We start from the raw sequence: 23,437 nt of genomic DNA on the forward strand, positions 1-23,437 counted from the left end.
ACGGACGCCTTCATCCAATCTTGGCCACAGGAAATGCTATATGCTTTCCCCCCTTTCAATCTGATCCCCAGGTTTCTGATCCAGGTGCTTATGCAAAAAGCAACTGTAGTCCTGATCACTCCATGGTGGCCTTCTCAACCATGGTTCCCACAGATCTTGGGTATGCTGATCGATTTCCCGAGGGTTCTTCCCACATTCCGGAATCTCCTACTAGATCCTCTAGGGAACCCTCATCCTCTAGTATTATCCCATCAACTTCCTTTGGTGGCATGGCTAATTTCGGGTCAATTCCCACGGAGACAGAATTTTCTCGAACAACTAGGGAAATTCTTTCTGACGCCTGGGCACCAGGTACCAGGATCGCTTACAGATCAGCCTGGAAACTTTGGGCTGATTGGTGCATACAACGGGAATTGGATCCCTTATCTGCACCTATTCCACACATCCTGAATTATCTGTCGGATGCTTTTGATTCGGGTAAAGCATACCGTACCATAAATCTTTATCGTTCGGCAATTTCCTTTTATCATACCCCTATTAACTCCATTGCTATTGGTAAACATCCTTTGATTTGTAAATTACTCAAAGGGATTCGTTTTAGACGACCTCCAGTTCCTAAGTATCAATCTACTTGGGACGTTAACCTTCTTCTTAACCTTTTTCAGAGTTGGGAGGATAATGATTCATTATCCTTAAAACTCTTGTCTTTTAAACTTACCACCTTACTTTGTCTTATCTCAATTAAAAGAGTTTCAGATGTCAAAGCTCTAGATATCTCCCATAGACAATTCTCTCCACAAGGGGTATCCTTTTTGGTTCATAGACGGACCAAAACCAACATCCATCAAGTATTTTATCCATCCTTCCCTCATAATGACAAACTCTGCGTTGTCCGTTGCTTACTCGCTTATGAGGACAAAACAAAATCTATTCGTCATCCTTCTCATTCTCAACTTCTTATTTCTTACCGTAGACCCCATTTACCTGTGTCTTCTACAACCTTAGCCAGATGGATTAGAACAGTCATGGTCATGGCTAATATCGATATATCAAGATTTGGAGCTCACTCCACCAGGAGTGCAGTTTCCACTAAACTCATCCAATCTGGAGGGTCACTATCGGATCTCCTTAAGGCAGCCAACTGGGCTTCTGAATCCACTTTTAAATCTTTCTACTTCAGACCTGAACATCATGTTTCTATGTCTCTTCTGTAGATTGCTCTGTATTTACGGTTATCTTATTATTTATGTATAGACATTTTAGTATATATATATTTTAGCTTTGAACATGCACTATAATGCGAAGCCCTCCTGTCTTGTCATAAAATTGGAGATTTTCCTATCCTAGGTGACGGAAAATATAGATTTTATGAAAGACAGGAGGCGAGCATTATCCCTCCCTTATCCCACCCATTAACAATTTTTATTGTATTTCAGCCTACTAATCGTCAGGATCTATGGACTTTCCTGGGCTACTTCTGTTCCTTTTGGATCATCTTGTCGTTCCTTACTCAAGTTTTTCTTCAGATTCATAGATGAATGAATCTTCTCCTTTGGCCGGATGTTTCTCTACAGAGGAATTTCAACCTTCAAGTTTTTCCCAGTTCTCTTTTTGGACTTTATCATATTTATGTATTTTTATTTATTTTTTGGTTCATCAAAGAAAGAGGGATAATTCTGTCAGTCTAGAGCTTATATTACCTGGGCTGGATGCTCATTGGTTGTTACTAGAGACAGCATGTTAGGTTGTGATTACCTATGATTGTACACCTGTATACCTGTGTACCTCAAAGTTTTTTTCTTGTTAACTATTGAAAAAACGTTTAATGTTGCTGCTATATGTTTTGCAGTAAAGAAAGAAATGCACTATAATGCTCACCTCCTGTCTTTCATAAAATCTATATTTTCCGTCACCTAGGATAGGAAAATCTCCAATTATTTTGACAGAATAATTTTCCATGACCGGCTACACTGCAGGTGTCCATCAAGCCAAGTAAGGAACCTGCTGTTTATATATGTAGGATTTTATAATTGCCAGTTATCAACTGCTTTATACTACAGAGGAAGTTGTATTTCTTTCTGGAGTTCTTTTCTGTCTGACCACAGTGCTCTCTGCTGACACCTCTGTCTATCTCAGGAACTGTCCAGAACAGGAGAGGTTTGCTATGGGGATTTGCTCCTCCTCTGGACAGTTCCTGAGACAGATAGAGGTGTTAGCAGAGAGCACTGTGGTCAGACTAAAAAGAATTCCAGAAAGTAATACAACTTCCTGTAGAGCATACAGCAGCTGATAAGTACTGGAAGGATTAAGATTTTTAAATAGAAGGGATTTACAAATTTGTTTAACTTTGTGGCACCAGTTGATAAAAAAAAAAAAAAATTCCACCGGAGTACCCCTTTAAGGTTAACCCCTTAAGGACAATGGACGTACTCATACGCTCCCATTTCCGAGTCCTTAACCCCTTAAGGACGCAGGACGTACTCAAACGGCCCCTTTTCCGAGTCATTAAGGACTCAGGACGTTTGAGTACGTCCTGTCAAATCCCGGCCCCCCACCGCTAGCTGGAGGGGAGCCGGTGCCCGATGCCTGCTGAAATCGTTCAGCAGGCATCGGGGCATATCGCCCAGGGGGGTCATTATGCCCCCCCATGTCGGCGATGGCCGCAGATCGCTGGACAATTCAGTCCAGCGATCTGCGGCAGATTCCGGGTCAATCGGGTCTCCAGGGTCTCCGACGGCCCCGAACAGCCAGAGCCTGCAGGGGTGAGGTGGCACTGGTGCCACCTCACGATCGCCCTGATTCGTCGGCCGGATTACCGGCCGACCAATCAGGGCGCCTGCTGCGGGTGTCACTCCCGCACCCGCTCCGCCCCTCTTCCGGAGGACGTGAGCGGGTGCGGGACGTGCACCCCAGGTGCTGGGGACCCCGATCCCCGGCGTCAATGTTGGGATCGGGGCCCCAGGAGCGACGGCCGCGGTGGCGGCGACGAGGGACTGACCTGTGCGGCGAGGATCGTTGGAGGTGAGTGACAGCCTCCTGCTGTTGCTTAGCAACAGCTCCGAGCATGCAAAAAGGGCATGCTGGGAGCTGTAGTTATGCAACAGCAGGAGGCAGACCACCACAACTCCCAGCATGCCCTTATGGGCATGCTGGGACTTGTAGTTTTGCAATAGCTGGAGGCACATTTTTTCTATGGAAAAGTGTACCTTCAGCTGTTGTGTAACTACAACTCCCAGCTTGCACAAACAGCTAAAGTGCATGCTGGGAGTTGTAGTAGTGCATCTGCTGGTTGCATAACTACAACTCCCAGCATGCCCGTTGGCTGTCGGTGACTGCTGGGAGTTGTAGTTTTGCAACAGCTGAAGGCACACTGAGTTATGTAGCAAACCAGTGTGTCTCCAGCTGTTGCATAACTACAGTCCCCAGCATCCCCAGCCAAAGTAGTATGCCTCCAGCTGTTGCATAACTACAAGACCCAGCATGCCCTTCCGCTGTCCGTACATGCTGGGGGTTGTAGCTTTTGCAACAGCTGAAGGCACACTGGTTGCAAAACACTGAGTTTGTTACCAAACTCGGTGTTTCACAATCAGTGTGCCTCCAGCTGTTGCAAAACTACAACTCCCAGCATGCACTGATAGACCGTACATGCTGGGAGTTGTAGTTTTGCAACAGCTGGATGTTTCTTTCCCCCCCCCCCCCAATGTGAACGTACAGGGTACACTCACATGGGCGGAGGATTACAGCAAGTATCCGGCTGCAAGTTTGAGCTGCGGCAAATTTTCTGCCGCAGCTCAAACTGCCAGCGAGAAACTACTGTGAACCCCCGCCCGTGTGACTGTACCCTAAAAACACTACACTAACACAAAATAAAATAAAAAGTAAAAAACACTACATATACACATACCCCTACACAGCCCCCCTCCCCAATAAAAATGAAAAACGTCTGGTACGCCACTGTTTCCAAAACGGAGCCTCCAGCTGTTGCAAAACAACTACTCCCAGTATTGCCAGATAGCCATTGACTGTCTAGGCACGCTGGCAGTTTTACAACAGCTGGAGGCACCCTGTTTGGGAATCACTGGCGTAGAATACCCCTATGTCCACCCCTATGCAAGTCCCTAATTTAGGCCTCAAATGCGCATGGCGCTCTCACTTTGGAGCCCTGTCGTATTTCAAGGCAACAGTTTAGGGTCACATATGGGGTATCGCCATACTCGGGAGAAATTGTGTTACATATTTTGGGGGGTATTTTCTGCTTTTACCCTTTTTAAAAATGTAACATTTTTGGGAAAAGAGGCATTTTAGGTAAAAAAAAAATTTTTTTTTACATATGCAAAAGTCGTGAAACACCTGTGGGGTATTAAGGTTCACTTAACCCCTTGTTACGTTCCCCGAGGGGTCTAGTTTCCAAAATGGTATGCCATGTGTTTTTTTTTTTTTTTGCTGTCCTGGCACCATAGGGGCTTCCTAAATGCGGCATGCCCCCAGAGCAAAATTTGCTTTCAAAAAGCCAAATGTGACTCCTTCTCTTCTGAGACCTGTAGTGCGCCAGCAGAGCATTTTTCACCCCCATATGGGGTGTTTTCTGAATCTAGAGAAATTGGGCTTCAAATTTTGGGGGGTATTTTCTGCTTTAACCCTTTGTAAAAATGTAAATTTTTTGGGAAACCAAGCATTTTAGGTAATTTTTTTTTCTTTTACATATTCAAAAGTTGTGAAACCCCTGTGGGGTATTAAGGTTCACTTTACCCCTTGTTACGTTCCCCAAGGTGTCTAGTTTCCAAAACAAAATGCCATGTGGCGTTTTTTGCTGTCCTGGCACCATAGGGGCTTCCTAAATGCGGCATGCCCCCAGAGCAAAATTTCCTTCAAAAAAGCCAAATGTGACTCATTCTCTTCCGAGACCTGAAGTGCGCCAGCAGAGCACTTTTCACCCCCATATGGGGTGTTTTCTGAATCGGGAGAAATTGGGCTTCAAATTTTGGGGGGTATTTTCTGCTATTACCCTTTTTAAAAATGTAAAACTTTTGGGAAACCAAGCATTTTAGGGAATTTTTTTATTTTTTTTTTTACATTTGCAAAAGTCGTGAATCACCTGTGGGGTATTAAGGTTCACTTTACCCCTTGTTATGTTCCCCGAGGGGTCTAGTTTCCAAAATGGTATGCCATGTGTTTTTTTTTTTGCTGTTCTGGCACCATAGGGGCTTCCTAAATGTGACATGCCCCTGAAAAACCATTTGTCGCTCCTTCCCTTCTGAGCCCTCTACTGCGCCAGCTGAACAATTAACATAGACATATGAGGTATGTGCTTACTCGAGAGAAATTGGGTTTCAAATACAAGTAAAAATTTTCTCCTTTTTACCCCTTGCAAAAATTCAAAAATTGGGTCTACAAAAACATGCGAGTGTAAAAAATGAAGATTGTGAATTTTCTCCTTCACTTTGCTGCTATTCCTGTGAAACACCTAAAGGGTTAAAACGCTGACTGAATGTCATTTTGAATACTTTGGGGGGTGCAGTTTTTATAATGGGGTCTTTTATGGGGTATTTCTAATATGAAGACCCTTCAAATCCACTTCAAACCTGAACTGGTCCCTGAAAAAAAGCGAGTTTCAAAATTTTGTGAAAAATTGGAAAATTGATGCTGAACTTTGAAGCCCTCTGGTGTCTTCCAAAAGTAAAAACTTGTCAATTTTATGATGCAAACATAAAGTAGATATATTGTATATGTGAATAAAAAATAATTATTTTGAATATCCATTTTCCTTACAAGCAGAGAGCTTCAAAGTTAGAAAAATGCAAAATTTTCTAATTTTTCATCCAATTTTTGGATTTTTCACCAAGAAAGGATGCAAGTTACCACAAAATTTTACCACTATGTTAAAGTAGAATATGTCAAGAAAAAACAATCTCGGAATCAGATTGATAACTAAAAGCATTCCAGAGTTATTAATGTTTAAAGTGACAGTGGTCAGAATTGCAAAAAATGTCCTTAAGGTGAAAAAGGGCTCAGTCCTTAAGGGGTTAAGGACCGAGGACGTATGAGTACGTCCTGTCCAAACCCGCCAACCCCCCCCCCCCCCCCACCGCTAGCCGGAGGTGAGCCGGTGCCCGATACCTGCTATCGATCAGCAGGCATTGCGGCATATCACCCAGGGGGGACATAATGACCCCCCATGTCAGAGATCGCAGCGCACCGCTCGTCAATTCAGGGTAAAGTGTTTTTTTATTCTATTTTTCATTTTTCTTTGTGTGAGGGTCTGTGTACAAGCCACCAGCCACTGTTCTGGGCTGAGCAGTCGGACCCCCACTGACTTCTGCGCCCCATGCCACCACAAGCGCTAATCAGTGAGCACACCACTGATTAGATAAACGCTTTTCTTTTTTCCGCGCAGGGCTTCTTTGCGCTAGAAGTCCCCCTTTTTTTTTTTTTAAATCCCCTTTTTATTTTATATTTTTTTCTGTTAGAGCCGGTTAGTTTAGTTAGGTTAGGTCAGGGCGGGTTAGGGTGGGTTTAGGGAGGTAATCTCACACCCCACCACACACAGCACATAAAACAAATAAAGTTCCCCCCCCCCACACACACCCGTATTCCCATTAGAGTAGGGAAATGGCCCACAGAGCATTTTCGGCGGAGGAGGCATATGCCATAATTGCCTCCAACACCAAGAGCGGCTCAGAGGACGATGAAGACCCCACCTTCCTTATTTCATCGTCCTCCTCATCATCTAGTTCTGATGATGAGCCACCAAGGTGGCGAACTCGCCGCCGTGTGGCGCCACAAACCTCCTCTGTCCTTGACCCTGTGCCCCATGCTAGTATGAGTCCCCCTGGCGCTCATACTAGTGAAGCCCCCCCAGCCAAGATCACTGGTACATCGTACCAGAGAACTTGTCTGGACTCAGCCAGCGGATCATGAGCCCATGATTCCTGAGTTTGTTGGCGACTCAGGAATCAAAATTAACATTGTTGGGTTCACTGATATGGACTTTTTCGGTCATTTTTTCAGTGACGACTTTTTTAATTTGATGGTTACACAGACGAATCTGTATGCCCAACAGTTCGTCGCCGCTAACCCGGGCTCACTTTTAGCTAGACCCGGCGGCTGGACTCCAGTCGATGCAGGCAAAATGAGGATCTTTTTGGCCTCGTGCTGCATATGGGTCTAGTTAAAAAACCCAGTGTCAGGCAATATTGGAGTTGGGACTTCCTTTACCAGACACCCCTCTACAGTAAGGCCATGGCACGTTCCCAGTTCGAGGCCATTCGGAGATGTTTGCATTATGCTGATAATGCAGCATGTGTCCCCCCCAACCCCCCCCCCCTGAACTGATCCTACGTATGACCGCCTGTATAAAATCAGGCCGGTCATCAATCACTTCGGGGCCAAATTTTGGGAGGCCTATGTCCCCGGGTGGGAGGTCGATATTGATGAGTCTCTCATCAGCTTTAAGGGGTGACTCAGCTTTCGGAAATACATCCCTACCAAGCGAGCGCGGTATGGCGTGAAGATGTATAAACTTTGCGAGAGTACCTCCGGGTACACTTGCAAGTTTATAGTGTATGAGGGACGAGATTCCTGTTTTGAACCCCCAGAATGTCCCCCCACACTGGGTGTTAGGGGGAAAATCGTTTGGGGCCTTTTGCACCCATTGCTAGATAAAGGTTACCACCTTTACGTAGATAACTTTTATACTAGTATCCCTCTCTTCACATCCCTCGCCACCAGATCCACGGTCGCTTGTGGGGCAGTCCGGAAGAATCAAAGAGGCCTTCCGCCCAATCCCCTACATGCTGCTATTCCCCGGTGAGTCCATTACCTTTTCCCATGAGAACCTGTTGTTGGTCCGGTATAAGGACAAGAGGGATGTCCTTATGCTCACCACTATTCATGGGAACGGCAGCACCCCTGTCCCTGTGCGAGGTACCGCGGGACCGGTCCTCAAGCCCGATTGTATTCTGGACTACAAACGGTATATGGGGGGAGTTGATCTTTCTGATCAAGTCCTGAAACCATATAATGCCATGTGGAAAACATGTGTATGGTATTAAAAGGTTGTGGTCTACATGGTACAGGTTGCCATGTACAACTCTTTTATACTGTACAAGTACGCTGGCAACACAGGGACATGTCTGGAGTTTCAAGAGGTAGTTCTACGTGCCCTCATCTTTGGTGACCGCCAAGGAGCGGGTCAGAGCACCTCTGGAACTTCAGGTCCCTGGATCGTCCCCGGCCAACACTTTCCAGGTGTGATCCCCAACACAGAAGAAATGCAGAGTGTGTCACAGGAAGGGAAGACGGAGGGACACCATGTACCAATGTGACACTTGCCCCGATCATCCGGGCCTCTGCATAGGCTGCTTCAGGGAGTATCACACTTCCATGGAGTACTACATTTTCCATCCTTTGCCCTAATTTTCACTCCCCAGAATTCGGCTCCAATGTACCAGTCCAGGATACATTGACTTCCAAATTTTAAACCAAACCCCCCCCCCCCCCCAAAAAAAAAAAAAAACTTTTTCCCAATACCCCAATATCTTTTTTTTTCTTCCCCCTAAAAAATGGGTCATGGGACACAGAGTCAACAGCATTGGAGGTTTGCAGTTGCCTCAAATGCGAAAATCTCTCCCTCTCCACCTGAGCGGGTTGCGCATTTGAGGTAACAGAATAGGGATGGCTCCAGACATCCCCTTCCCACAATGATGATTCAGAGCATAGAGTTTGGGGCGGGCATCATTTTTACTTTTGGCTGTACTCTTGGTCATCATTCTGGGAAAATAATTGGCATATCAGTACTAAAATTGCAATTTTCTTCTCCCCATAGTACACTTCATCCATTCCTGGAAAATAAATGAAGGGAACACCCGTCTGTTCCAAATCTCCACTTCACCCTATACACCTTCCCTCGGGGGTGTACTGTTTGTAATAGGTTCACATGTGGGTGTTCCTTTCTTGTATTTTCCTCTGAATGTATGTAACTGTTAGGTCCGTAACAAACATCCGCCTCAAATGCGAATAGTTCTCGATGAGCTCTGTCGTATTTCCAGGTGACAATTCGGAGTCACATGTTAGTTGTTCCCAGAAAAATGAAGCAGAGCATAGGTTGAAAATTGCAATTTTCAAAAAGCTACCCTTCATCCATTCCTGGAAAATAAATTTAGGAAACATCTGTGAGTTCAAAATGTACTCTTTACCCCTATACCCATTCCTCAGGGTGGGTACTTCCTGTAATGGTGTCACATGTGGGTGTTTCATTTTTGTATTTTCCTCGGAATGTATGTAACCGTCAGCTACTGATATGCCATAGGCCACAAATACAAACTGACCTCTATGACTTCTGAGCCTTGTTGTGTGCCCGCCCAGCATGTTACCCCATATGTGGATGTATTTTTATAGTCAGGGGAAAAAGCCCTCCAAAATTTGTAACCAAATTCCTCATATTACCCCTTGTGAAAATGTAAAAAATTGGGTAACCCCAGCATTTTAGTGTAAAAAAATCAAATTTTTCAATTTATGGTCCACTTTTCAAAAAACCTGTGAGGTGTTATTTCCCACTGTGCCCCTTGTTACGTTCATTGAGAGGTGTAGTTTCTAAAATGGTGTCACATGTGTTCTTTTTTTTTTGCTGTTGGGGGCTTTATAAATGCACATGACCCCCGACTTCAATTTCAACAAAATTTTCACTCCTTCTATTCTGAGCATTGCAGTGCGTCCACATAGCAATTTACATCCACATATGGGGTATTTTTTTCTCAGACAAAATTGTTCTACAAATTTAGGGGACCTTTTGCCCTATTACCCAATGTGAAAATGAAACATTTGGGATAACACTATCAATATAGTGCAAAAAAATCTAATTTTTCACTTTTACGGCCCACTGTTCAAAAAACCTGTGAGGTGTAAGTACTCACTGTAACACTGTTACGTTCCCGGAGGGGTCTAGATTCCAAAATGTAATGCCATGTGTTTTTTTTTTGCTGTCCTGGCACCATAGGGGTTTCCTAAATGCGGCATGCCCCCAGAGCAAAATTTGCATCCAAACAGCCAAAATGTGACTCCTTCTCTTCTGAGACCTGTAGTGCGCCAGCAGAGCACTTTTCACCCCCATATGGGGTGTTTTCTGAACCGGGAGAAATTGGGCTTCAAATTTTGGGGGGGTAATTTCTGCTTTAACCCTTTGTAAAAATGTCACCAAAGATATATATAACCCTACATATATAGTAGGTAAGGGTATGTATTTGCACTTATGACACCAAAAAGAGAACCATATCACAAATTAAACAGAAAAGTAATAGAATGTAAAAAATAAACTTTATTAATACAATTTAGTAATAAAAAATAGATATTAGAATTAAAACAAAAAAAGTAGTAGCAATAGATAGGCACTAGTGGACATACAAAGATATAGGACAATGGTAGGACCCAAATACATCAAAATATACAAGTATAAGGAGTAAATGCCACAGTAGCTGGTAGCATACAAGAATAATACCTGCCAAAAGTATACAATAAAGGGTACCAAACCATACCTACACCTGAACCCCAACGATAGTTTCGCTATTATGCCGCTTCTTCAGGGGGCGTGACTAACCTGAGAGAGTCTGTAACCTTTATATCCTGCCCTAACCAATGGGATCCTCCATATTATGATCGGCATCTATATACACCAATTGTAGCATAGCCCATAGTTTACAAACAGGTGCTTCCTCTAACCTCACTTCCTATTGTACCTGAGGGCACATACCTCAGTGGCGTGCTCTCCAGCGTGGAACGCAGGGATCCCTGTAATGCGCAGGCGCAACCGGAAGTCTCCAGTGCGTCTGCGATAGTGACATGTCACATGATCGCAATATGCGGTCACATGACCTGTCAACACAAGATCGCTGGAGGCACACGCCATGCGCAGGCGCAACCAGAAATCTCCAGCGCGGCTGCATCGACAACATGTCACGTGACTGCTAAGTGTAGTCACATGATAGGGTCTCAGCCGAAAAAATTACTTTATTGATAACAGACAGTAGTCGCAAGCGCAGAAACCTGACACCAACAATACAGCAAACCACCAAGTGAGTAACCAAACAAACTAGTGAATAAGTGAAGGTGACTAAAAGTGACAAGTGATAGGTGAATAAATAATTATAGCATACATATAAAATATATAGTGGCCAACAACCTGGGAAAATTAAACAAGGTAAGTAAAAGAAAATAAAATGAAACAATAAATATACCTGAAAACAATAATTAGAATAAAATAATATTAAACATAATAAAAAATACTAATTAATAATTTAAAAAACAAAAACAAAAAAAAATTATATTATATATATATATAAATATATAATAAAAGAAAACATATGATTAACTCAATAGCAGATAAGGAACAATAGAACCCTATCATATGTGCAAATTGTGTATTGGAGTGCATATAAATGTATGAGATAAACAGATGCATAAATATCAGTAACCAAATTCATGACTCAGAAAAGACGTGAATGGGGTGTAATTGATACATATAAATTAAAATGAAAAAGAGCAAAATCAATAATTAGAAGATGTATAATTAATTATGTGGATACACAACTAATATGTGTGTGGAAATATAAACATGTACATAAATAGTATACATGAATAATGTGCAAAAAGGCAAATATGAATAATTAAGTGTAAATCATAACGTAGAGTACATAACTCGTGTATATGTTAACATATACACATATGCATCTATAATATGCATGAATAAAGTGCAAAGAGTGCAAATATATATGGATATGTGGACAACATGTGCAATAAAAAGCATATATAGTAATAAAATTCACAATACATATCATATAAACAAGATTAAAAATATCTATATAATAAATTTAAATAGTGAGGTTATGGTCTGGCACCCATTAGAAATATTGTAAAGCAATATTAAAGAAGGGGGGGATGAAATATAATAGATATGAGCGATCATGATGGACAGAACAAGAAGGACAGGATTCCCAAAGGACGGTTATTCAGGACAGGCTCCCAACTCTCGAGACTAAACAAGAAAGGAGAGAGAATAGGAGGTTAAAAACATTAGTTTAAAAGAGAATAATTTTGGATTAAAAAGTGAACAACCAAACGGTTAGTCACTAAACTAGGAGGTACCCGATCAAGAGATATATAAATAATTAATTCAACAAGCGCATGAAGGAGGATGGAATCACAAGTAGACATTATTTATAGAAATGGAGCAAAGGACATATTCTCATTCAGACCAAATGGATGTAAAGTTTTCAAACGGTGGATCCACTGTGTTTCTTTTTGGGCTAAAATAGGCCTCACTTCAAGAGAATTGAAGAGAAAGGTGCGTGAGCATGTCTTAGGGATTTTATCAGCCAAGGAAGAAGACCTATCCAGACTTACCACAATTCCACGCCATTTCAAACTTCAGCATTCATGTGATCCCACAAATCTACAGGTAAGAGGCATAGACAAGATTTTTTTAAGCCCACGTGGAGGAAACTGGAAAAAACTTTTAGCCCAAAGAGAAACACAGTGGATCCACCGTTTGAAAACTTTACATTCATTTGGTCTGAATGAGAATATGTCCTTTGCTCCATTTCTATAAATAATGTCTACTTGTGATTCCATCCTCCTTCATGCGCTTGTTGAATTAATTATTTATATATCTCTTGATCGGGTACCTCCTAGTTTAGTGACTAACCATTTGGTTGTTCACTTTTTAATCCAAAATTATTCTCTTTTAAACTTATGTTTTTAACCTCCTATTCTCTCTCCTTTCTTATTTAGTCTCGAGAGTTGGGAGCCTGTCCTGAATAACCGTCCTTTGGGAATCCTGTCCTTCTTGTTCTGTCCATCATGATCGCTCATATCTATTATATTTCATCCCCCCCTTCTTTAATATTGCTTTACAATATTTCTAATGGGTGCCAGACCATAACCTCACTATTTAAATTTATTATATAGATATTTTTAATCTTGTTTATATGATATGTATTGTGAATTTTATTACTATATATGCTTTTTATTGCACATGTTGTCCACATATCCATATATATTTGCACTCTTTGCACTTTATTCATGCATATTATAGATGCATATGTGTATATGTTAACATATACATGAGTTATGTACTCTACGTTATGATTTACACTTAATTATTCATATTTGCCTTTTTGCACATTATTCATGTATACTATTTATGTACATGTTTATATTTCCACACACATATTAGTTGTGTATTCACATAATTAATTATACATCTTCTAATTATTGATTTTGCTCTTTTTCATTTTAATTTATATGTATCAATTACACCCCTTCACGTCTTTTCTGAGTCATGAATTTGGTTACTGATATTTATGCATCTGTTTATCTCATACATTTATATGCACTCCAATACACAATTTGCACATATGATAGGGTTATATTGTTCCTTATCTGCTATTGAGTTAATCATATGTTTTCTTTTATTATATATTTATATATATATAATATAATTTTTTTTGTTTTTGTTTTTTAAATTATTAATTAGTATTTTTTATTATGTTTAATATTATTTTATTCTAATTATTGTTTTCAGGTATATTTATTGTTTCATTTTATTTTCTTTTACTTACCTTGTTTAATTTTCCCAGGTTGTTGGCCATTATATATTTTATATGTATGCTATAATTATTTATTCACCTATCACTTGTCACTTTTAGTCACCTTCACTTATTCACTAGTTTGTTTGGTTACTCACTTGGTGGTTTGCTGTATTGTTGGTGTCAGGTTTCTGCGCTTGCGACTACTGTCTGTTATCAATAAAGTTATTTTTTCGGCTGAGACCCTATCATGTGACTACACTTAGCGGTCACGTGACATGTTGTCGATGCAGCCGCGCTGGAGATTTCTGGTTGCGCCTGCACATGACAGGTCATGTGACCGCATATTGCGATCATGTGACATGTCACTATCGCGGACGCACTGGAGACTTCCGGTTGCGCCTGCGCATTACAGGGATCCCTGCGTTCCACGCTGGAGAGCACGCCACTGAGGTATGTGCCCTCAGGTACAATAGGAAGTGAGGTTAGAGGAAGCACCTGTTTGTAAACTATGGGCTATGCTACAATTGGTGTATATAGATGCCGATCATAATATGGAGGATCCCATTGGTTAGGGCAGGATATAAAGGTTACAAACTCTCTCAGGTTAGTCACGCCCCCTGAAGAAGCGGCATAATAGTGAAACGATCGTTGGGGTTCAGGTGTAAGTATGGTTTGGCACCCTTTATTGTATACTTTTGGCAGGTATGATTCTTGTATGCTACCAGCTACTGTGGCATTTACTCCTTATACTTGTATATTTTGATGTATTTGGGTCCTACCATTGTCCTATATCTTTGTATGTCCACTAGTGCCTATCTATTGCTACTACTTTTTTTGTTTTAATTCTAATATCTATTTTTTATTACTAAATTGTATTAATAAAGTTTATTTTTTACATTCTATTACTTTTCTGTTTAATTTGTGGTATGGTGCCCTTTGTAAAAATGTAAAATTTTTGGGAAACCAAGCATTTTCGGTAAAAATATATATTTTTTTTGACAGATGCCAAAGTCGTGAAACCCCTGTGGGGTATTAAGGTTCACTTAACCCCTTGTTACTTTCCCCAGGGGTCTAGTTTCGAAAATGTGATGCCATGTGGGTGTTTTTTTGCTGTTCTGACACCATAGGGGCTTCCTAAATGCGGCATGCCCCCAGAGCAAAATTTGCTTCCAAAAAGCCAAAATGTGACTCCTTCTCTTCTGAGACCTGTAGTGCGCCAGCAGAGCACTTTTCACCCCCATATGGGGTGTTTTCTGAATCGGGACTAATTGGGTTTCAAATTTTGGGGGGGTAATTTCTGCTTTAACCCTTTGTAAAAATGTCAATTTTGGGGGAAAACAAGCATTTTTGGTACATTTTTTTTTCTTACATTTGCAAAAGTCATGAAACACCTGTGATGTATTAAGGCTCACTTAATTCCTTGTTACTTTCCTCAAGGGGTCTAGTTTCCAAAATGGTAAAGTATATATTTTTTTGCTGTTTTGGCACCCTAGGGGCTTCCTAAAGGTGACATGCCCCCCAAAAACCATTTCAGAAAAATGTTCTCTCCAAAATCCCCTTGTCGCTCCTTCCCTTCTGAGCACTCTACTGTGCCCGCCGAGCACTTTACATAGACATATGAGGTATGTGCTTACTGGAGAGAAATTGGGCTACAAATACAAGTAAAATTTTTCTCCTTTTACCCCTTGCAAAAATTCAAAAATTGGGTCTATAAGAACAAAAGTAAAAACACGTCAATTTTATGATGCAAACATAAATTAGACATATTGTATATGTGAACTGAAATTTTTTTTTTAATATCCATTTTCCTTACAAGCAGAGAGCTTCAAAGTTAGAAAAATGCTAAATTTTCAATTTTTTCATCAAATTTTGGGATTTTTCACCAAGAAAGGATGCAAGTTACCACAAAAATTTACCACTATGTTAAAGTAGAATATGTCACGAAAAAATATTCTCAGAATCAGAATGATAAGTAAAAGCATTCCAGAGTTATTAATGTTTAAAGTGACAGTGGTCAGATGTTCAAAAAATGCTCTGGTCCTTAAGGTGTAAAATGGCCTGGTCCTTAAGGGGTTAAGGCTCTGTGGGCTGTGCGGACAACTCAATTTACTTTACCCCAATCTCAGCCAACCCTGCCTTTATGGAACTTTTCTGTACACTGGAGCACAGTCATGATGGCACAAAAAAAAGGCCAAACTCAAACTGTTCCAACAAAGTTTGGATCATAACTTACAAGTCTTTTTATTTTACTGTTGTGGCCAGAGACAATATTCCATTAGTCACATGTTCTTCAGGGGGCATGGGTATGCTGCATTAAGTGGGTGGATAACATTACTTTAGTAAATCCCTACCACCCTGCTATCTACCCACCCAGTACAGCCTAGCCACCATGGAGACCTGAAGACCATATGGGACATATTGTCTCTGGCCACATGAGATGCCTCGAAAGGTCAGAGAAAACAGTAAGATAAAAAGACTTGCACTACAGCACTTCCGGGTGTGGGTCCTGTGAATGAAAATGTGACAAAGTGACGCACAGAGGTAATAGAAGCATATTATACAGTATTATAACTTGGCATTATGAGCTCAAATGCCAAAGGAAAAGAAAATAGTCGAATACTCTTTTAACAATACATATTACTGAATGCGGTATATCACTGGCAATTCGAACAGCCCATACCATTATCACTCATGTACCCTTTTTGTGTTATAGGCACTATGCAATCTGCTAGGTAGCATTTTTAGGGTACCTACCAAGCCCCGATTTGTCCATCTAACATTTGTTTTATTCAGACTGTTTATCCAGAATATGTTCACACTATGGAAATCTGTGGTGGACATTAAATGTCGTCCCTTTGACTGTAGTGCAGTTCTGGGTGGATTCTGCCAAAAAGATAAACAAGTTCATTCTTTCGGCAGAATCCAATTACATGTTGGAAGTTCCTCTGCTGTAAGCGGATAATATCATTAATGCTATCCTGCAGATAGGGGATACGTTTTTGTTACTGGACTACTTCTTTAATTCCTGGTGCTCAACATAACATTCATTATAAAGAATTATACAGCATCAACCTTGTATTAGAATGTGTTCACCACTAGATGGTGCAGCTGCTTCATTTTCTTCCACTGTGCTGCAATACTTAAAAATATTGGGTACATTTATTAAAACAGTTGTATTTTTTCCATTTTATGAAATTGAAAATCACTCACTTAATTTTTAATCATTGTTTTTTTTTTGTTTTTTTTTTATTAAAGTTACACATCTTCTTCCCTGAGAAAATGGTTTCCAGTAAAGCTAGACTGTGGGACAGTGGCATGAATACAGGTGATAGGCGTGCACAGAATATGAGTTGGATGATACCAATGGCTCCATTTTCGGGTTGTTGGTTTCCTGGCTTGAATAAGGAGCTGTTCTTCAGTAACTGTCCAGGGCCCCAAACTCACTAGGCACACTGTGAAGGTAGCAACATCCATATCTGTAAATACAGTCCAAACTGTCCATGTGAAGCAACTTCATCTTCATTTATAGGAAATATCTCTGCCATCTTCTCTCTAGGTGTCAGCACCAAATTTGCTTTCTAACTTTCATCATTCTAAGCAGCACTTTCCCAACCTTAACAGTGCACACGGTCCTAGTTACAAACAATCTTTCTATGCATAGTGCTGGTTCAATAAGGATGATGGCTACCTTGACTGGAGCCCACTTACAGGCATAGTAATACTTCATAACCCACTGGTGCAGTATCCTAATACTGCTCATGCATCTGGGACTGTATTGGTTGTAGTCTGATTGCAGTCAGGGCTGGTGCAAGGATTTTTGCCACCCTATAGTCCACACTACAGTATTTACTCTCTGAAACACATGTCCTGCAGAACTACAGTACTCACCTGTTTACAGAATAAGTATTACCAGCAGCTTTCCTTTCCACAGGTAGATTCCCCTTCCCCCTCTATATGAAGACTTAATGGTAGGACATCAGTGACTGTGTTAGTACTATGCTGCTGCTGTACGTACACAAGCCTTCAGTCCCGGTGTCTGCTAACCAGGCGCCAGGAGAGCGTTAAATTGTGCAACCTCCATGTGCTCTGAAAGTGGTACAGAAAGCCACTCTAGCACTGTCTGCGTGAGACAGTGTAACTAACAATTAGTCCTATTCTTACAGTCAGTGAGTAGAGCTACAATATATAGAGTGGTGGCCTGTGCCTGGGGCAGCAGGGTTAAAAAGTAGCTCCCACCATCCTTTTTTTTTTCTTTTTGTCCCTGCCTATTGCCCATCTATCCCTAACCCCTTCCCTGCCTTTACATTTTTTTTACTATATTAAAAATGGCTTTTTGTCTGCCTGCAGACTTCCCCAGCAGGCACGACGTCACTGATGCCTGCTGGGGCTGACACTTCCGCCCTTAGTTCACCTATACAGGGTGTCTCCAGCTGTTTCACCACTACAACTCCCAGCTTGCCCTGACATCTATTGGCTGTCAGGGCATGCTGGGAGTTATAGTGGTTAAACAGCTGGAGGCACCCTGTGTTGAAAGCAATAACTTTGTTAGGGCCATGGCGAACCCGAACCCTGCTTCCCCCCCCCCCCCCCTCCTCTGTTGAAAACAATAGTTTTGTTAGGGCCGCGGTGCTGCCCCGAACCCCCGCTCTAGCCCCCCCGGCAAAAGACATACCCAAGTGCAGAACAGCAGCAGCAGCATGTAGATGCCGGGAGGCGGGGCCGGCGTGTGAGGCCAGGGAGCCAATGCGCCTTCAGTGCTCGCTCCCACCTATCTAATTGATAGGCAGGGAGCGAGCGCAGGCCGAATGAATTAGGACTGGTTGCCTGGCCGGCATTGGTCCGAATTCAGGCGTGACATCACACCAGCCTGCAGCCGGCCACTAGGAGGGAGACCCCTAGTGGCCGGTTTTCAAACGAAAATTACAGTATATTAATAAAAAAAATAATGAAAATATATTAGAGATATGTTGTAGCACATATTTACTACAACATATCAAAAAAAAATTTGATGACAGTGCCCATTTAAGAGGGCAGTACTTCAATGAGTAAAACAAATTATAAATTCTTGTGATGTTGCTGCTGTCACCATGCTGTGGCCTGGAGAAAAATGTTTTACCTCTTCGGGTAAATCCACATGGATGAACTCCAATAAATGGGCATCAACAACAAATTAACAAAATGTATAATGAACATTATTAAACACAAAACAGATACAATTCATAAATACAAAATGATTACAGCACAAAATGCACTCATAGAAAAAAAATGCAGTGGGCAAAACAAGTAAAACTAGAAAAATACAGAATACAGACAAAGAATGTCATTGCAAATAAGAACCAGAGATATAGACACAATGCAAATGCGCACACAGAGAAACAAGACCAACTACATATGTTCCCCAATACATGTTTCTCTCTCTGTTGCTTCGACAGGGTGCATGAGTGTATCATGGTGCACAAATCTTTTTCACGCCCTTTTTATCAAATTTATCAGTTTTGTATTTAATAAAGCTTATTATACTTTTTCTAACGTGTTTAGGCCAGGAGTACACACTTACATACATACACACACACACACACACACATACATACATGCAATCACATACATACACAAAGTAAACAGTAACACTCAAACAGTAACAGACATACACTTCACTTCTGTAACACCTCAACAGGTGTGGACCTGTTGTGCTACTGACCGTTTTGGCTTTGGGCCAAATTTAGGAGCGGAGTCTAAGTGTTCCCCTGGCTTTTGCCCTTTATCCTGCTCCAGGATGCAGAAGATGGACTTAAGCTGCATGGGGGACACAAGGTCGCTACAGCAATAGTGGTATCAGTTAAGTGGAAGCTGGCCAGGCAGGAAGGCCAGAACGCCCCAGTACCAAGCACCGGGAATACAGGCAGTAGGGGCCAGCTGATGCTATAGATGATATTTGTGCAGCAAACAGAGCCTGATGAAGCAGACCTGGCTTGGTATTATAGCTGAGCTGGAGCTGTTAGAACAGCTGAGTGTCAGAACCTATAGGGTTAAAAGGTTCTGCAGGTTCTTTGTTGTTTCTTGTTGCTGGGTTACGCCCCACTGTCTGGACTGATCAGCTGACCTTGATTGGAGCACCTGTTCTGACTGCATATAAGCTGGCAGTCTACTCCCAACCCTTGTCTGCTATAGAGCTCTGTGTCCTCCTAGCTAGCATTTATATTGTGTCTGTGATTTCTGGCATTTTGACCCTTTGGCTTCACTCTCTGACTCTTCTCCTGGCTTTGCGTATTGGCTTATCTGTAACCTCTTGGTATCGACTCGGACTGTGGACAGCAACTTATTGTGTGTATGTTTAGTTGTTTTTCTGTTGAGTGATTCCATTCTGTGTCCAGACCTTCATCTGCATTATATTTTATTATTTTGACTGGACTGCCCCTACTTAATGTAAGAAGGGAACGTCACCATGGTTACAGATCCGCTACATAAGGCGGGTTTGTAAGCAGGCAGGGATAGGGGAAGCGAGTGTGCACTCCTTCCCTGCTTTGACGTGACATTATAGCAGTCGAACTTACCTGCATTTCATATGGAAGCAATTACGGCTTTAGTAGAGTAAATGCAGGGATTAACATATTTAGTACAGTCCCTTGCTGAAAGGGTTAAAGCTCAGGAAACAGCTAATGTTCAGGCGTTGGTCAGTCCTCCAGCTGTTTTGAGTGAACCGAAAATTAATCTTCTTGACCGCTGTTCTGGTGCCTGAAAGAAATTTTTTGTGTTCAGAGTTGTAAGCTCTATTTTTGCCTAAGACCCCACTCAACTAGCATAGAAGTTCAGAGAGTAGGGTTGTCATGTCATTTCTGCAAGGGGATCCCCAGGAGTGGGCATTCTATTCACCTCCCTCTGCTCCTGAATTAAGTTCTGTGGATGCTTTATTTTCTTCCATGGGTCTTCTTTATGATGAACCTGACTGTGCAGCCTTTACTGAGTCTCAGCTGGTTAATCTGAACAAGGGGCGAAGAACGGCTGAGGAGTACTGTGCAGATTTTCTAAAATTGTGTACTGTCTCTGGTTGGAATCATCCGGTCCTTAGATGTCAGTTCAGACTAGGATTATCTGATGTCATTAAGGATATCCTGGTGAGATATCCATCACCTGACTCCTTAGAACAGGCCATGACTTTAACAGTATGACTTGACAGACGTTTGAGAGAAAGAAGAAGTGAACGGTCTGTTTCTTCTTTTTCTCACTCTCCTTCCTCCATGTTGTCTTCTTCACCTATCTCTCATGTCCCTTCTGAGGAACCCATACAGATAGGGAAATTGTCATCCCAGGAGAGAAAATCTCTCCGGAAGAACAACTCATGCTTCTTTTGTGGAGAGATGGGACATTGAATACAGAATTGCTCCAAACATCAGCAGCCGGAAAAAGCCAGCGCCTAAATGATAATCGGGGAAATTATTTAGGAGCACAGGTATCTCCGAAATTGTCTTCTAAACTCTTGTTACCAGTCCAAATATTTTTTCTTGAAAAGAGTATTTCTGGTAATGCATTTGGTGATTCAGGTTCTGCTGCAAATTTTGTTGATCTGAATTTTATTAAGTCTTTGAATGTCCCTTTAAAATTGTTGGAAAAACCCTTACCCATTGCTGGAGTAGATTACACACCTTTGTCTGGGGTTTGTGTCTATTCTTCCTCCCCAGAAGGGGGATTACTAGTGGGGTCATTGCATTTTGAAAAATCAAATTTTTTGTTTTGAAAAGTTTGTCAGTGAATGGGTTTACCTTGGTTAAGAGAACATGATCCTGTCTTTGATTGGTCTTCCGGGGAACTCATCAAGTGGGGTTCTGATTGTATAAACAAATGTATTTCCACTTGTGTTGCAACTCTCAGTATGGCCCAAAAGCAATCTAGCTGAACTTATTTCAGATTTTTGTGCCATTTTTTCTGACAAGGCCTCCTCTGCTTTGCCCCCACATTGAGATTATGACTGTGCCAAGTATCCTAAGGGGAAAATTCATAATTTGTCTGGTCCCAAAAGGGAAGCTATGAAGGACTATATTCAGTCAAGTTTGCAAAAAGGTCATATTCATCCATCTGTATCTCCAACAAATGTGACAAAGAAGGACGGAGGGTTAAGGTCATGTATCAGGGTCTGAGTAAGATTACTGTTAAAAATCAATATCCATTGCCTCTCATTCCAGATTTGTCTAATCAAATCCAGGGAGCATGTTGGTTTTCTAAACTTGACCTTCTATAACCTAATTAGAATAAAAGAAGGTGATGAATGGAAAACTGCATTTAACACCCCTGAAGGTCATTTTGAATATCTGGTAATGCCTTTTAGTCTCGGTAATGCACCAGCAGTTTTTCAGAATTTGGCCAACGATATTTTTATGAATATTTGAATATGAATATTTTGGAAAATTCCTAGTGGTGTATTTAGATGACATCCTAATTTTCTCTCGTGATTGGTCATCTCATGTGAATCATGTACGTTCTGTCCTTCCATGTGCTTTGTCAAAACAAATTATTCTTTAAATAGGAGAAGTGTGTCTTTGGTGTCAAAGAGGTGCAATTTTTGGGGTACATCTTAACTCCAGGACATTTTACAATGGATCCTGAGATGGTTAAGGCAGCTTTTGACTGGACTTCTTTAAAGGCATTACATCGGTTTTTGGGGTTGGTGAACTACTACAGGAAATGTATAAAAAAAATAGTTCTATCCTCACAAAACCATTGACTGATTTGACTTGTTAAGGGGCAGATCTGGTTAACTGGTCTCCGGAGGCGGAGGCAGCTTTTGAACATTTCAAAGGATGTTTCATCTCAGCTCCGATATGAGTCCAACCAGATCAGACCAAGCCTTTTTCTCTTCCAAAATTTTCCACAGCTGAACAAAACTATGATGTAGGAAATCAAGAACTTGTGGCAATCAAGAGGGCTTTTGAGGAGTGGAGAGATTTTCATCAGGTTACAGTAATCACTGACTACAAAAATGTAACCTTCCTTGAATCTGCCAAACGTCTCAATCCTTGTCAAGCCCAGTGGGCCTTGTTCTTTACTCCATTAAATTTTGTTATTACTTATCATCCGGGTACTATGAATGCAGAGTAGATAATAGGAAAAAGAGACAAATGGTTCCTGGCGCTGTGGGCTCAAGCATCAGAGTCACGGATTTTCTTGTAAAAGATCCACTTGTGGATAACTTTTATTGCATAAAAAAATTATAAAACATAGTACAGCAAGGATACTATGAATGTCATGGCTGATGCCTTATCTCGGAGTTTCAGTGCTTCTCAGCCTATTGATTCTAATCCAGAGACTGTTCTTCCAGAAGCTGTGGTTATTTCTGCAGATTTAACTTCTCAAATATTGAACAATCAAGGTTTGGTTCCTCCAGAGACCCTAGAGGCAAGATCTTTGTACCTAGTCAGTTTTGCCTCCGTAAACAGTGTCATCTCGTTCCTCTGAAAAATCTCCCTTCGGCCAAAGCTCTTGCTGATTTATTTTTAAGACATGTTGTTAGGTACCATGGAGTTCCGGAAAATATTGTGTCTGATTGAGGTGTTCAATTTGTTTCTAAATTTTGGCAAGCTTTTTGTAAACAGTTGGGTGTTGAATTGTCTTCTTCATCCGCTTTTCATTCTCAATCTAACGGTTACACAGAAAGAATGAATGAAAATGTTAAACAATACCTTAGATGCTACATAGCAGATAGACAGGATAAATGGGTATTATTTCTGTCTCTTGCTGAGTTTACCTTAAATAATCATGAAAACTCTTCTACTGTTTGCACAGTTTGGGCCCAGCTTCAGAAGAACCTGAGAAATGCCCAAGAGGTACAAAGCAAGTCTGCCAACAAGAGACGTACTTGTGGCATT

The sequence above is a fragment of the Hyla sarda genome, chromosome 5 (genome assembly GCF_029499605.1).
Source record: "Hyla sarda isolate aHylSar1 chromosome 5, aHylSar1.hap1, whole genome shotgun sequence".
In the NCBI taxonomy this organism is placed as follows: Eukaryota; Metazoa; Chordata; class Amphibia; order Anura; family Hylidae; genus Hyla; species Hyla sarda.